This window comes from Bombina bombina, chromosome 7, assembly GCF_027579735.1.
Source record: "Bombina bombina isolate aBomBom1 chromosome 7, aBomBom1.pri, whole genome shotgun sequence".
NCBI classification, from domain to species: domain Eukaryota; kingdom Metazoa; phylum Chordata; class Amphibia; order Anura; family Bombinatoridae; genus Bombina; species Bombina bombina.
In genome coordinates this window covers 633,872,808-633,874,263 of record NC_069505.1, presented here as the reverse complement: position 1 = coordinate 633,874,263, position 1,456 = coordinate 633,872,808, and positions in this window count along the sequence as shown.

Sequence of the window (1,456 nt, the reverse complement as noted above, 5' to 3'; positions counted from 1 at the left end):
CATTCTGTTTAAAACCTGAAAACTGGCTGGGTTGTGAATTGCTGATTCCCTATGCAGGACATTGTTCCCTGGTGTTAACCCTTGGTATCCGGTTGGTACCGTTACAAGGCTGTACACTCACTACTTTACACTGTTATACAGGCTGTACACTCACTACTTTACACTGTTATACAGGCTGTACACTCACTACTTTACACTCACTACTTTACACTGTTATACAGGCTGTACACTCACTACTTTACACTCACTACTTTACACTGTTATACAGGCTGTACACTCACTACTTTACACTGTTATACAGGCTGTACACTCACTACTTTACACTGTTATACAGGCTGTACACTCACTACTTTACACTGTTATACAGGCTGTACACTCACTACTTTACACTGTTATACAGGCTGTACACTCACTACTTTACACTGTTATACAGGCTGTACACTCACTACTTTACATTGTTATACATGCTGTACACTCACTACTTTACACTGTTATACAGGCTGTACACTCACTACTTTACACTGTTATAGAGACTGTCTACTCACTACTTTACATTGTTATACAGGCTGTACACTCACTACTTTACATTGTTATATAGGCTGTACACTCACTACTTTACACTGTTATACAGGCTGTACACTCACTACTTTACATTGTTATACAGGCTGTACACTCACTACTTTACATTGTTATACAGGCTGTACACTCACTACTTTACATTGTTATACAGGCTGTACACTCACTACTTTACATTGTTATACAGGCTGTACACTCACTACTTTACACTGTTATACAGGCTGTACACTCACTACTTTACACTGTTATACAGGCTGTACACTCACTACTTTACACTGTTATACAGGCTGTACACTCACTACTTTACACTGTTATACAGGCTGTACACTCACTACTTTACACTGTTATACAGGCTGTACACTCACTACTTTACACTGTTATACAGGTTGTACACTCACTACTTTACACTGTTATACAGGCTGTACACTCACTACTTTACACTGTTATACAGGCTGTACACTCACTACTTTACACTCACTACTTTACACTGTTACACAGGCTGTACACTCACTACTCTACACTCACTACTTTACACTGTTATACAGGCTGTACACTCACTACTTTACACTGTTATACAGGCTGTACACTCACTACTTTACACTGTTATACAGGCTGTACACTCACTACTTTACACTGTTATACAGGCTGTACACTCACTACTTTACACTCACTACTTTACACTGTTATACAGGCTGTACACTCACTACTTTACACTCACTACTTTACACTGTTATACAGGCTGTACACTCACTACTTTACACTGTTATACAGGCTGTACACTCACTACTTTACATTGTTATACAGGCTGTACACTCACTACTTTACACTGTTATACAGGCTGTACACTCACTACTTTACACTGTTATACAGGCTGTATACT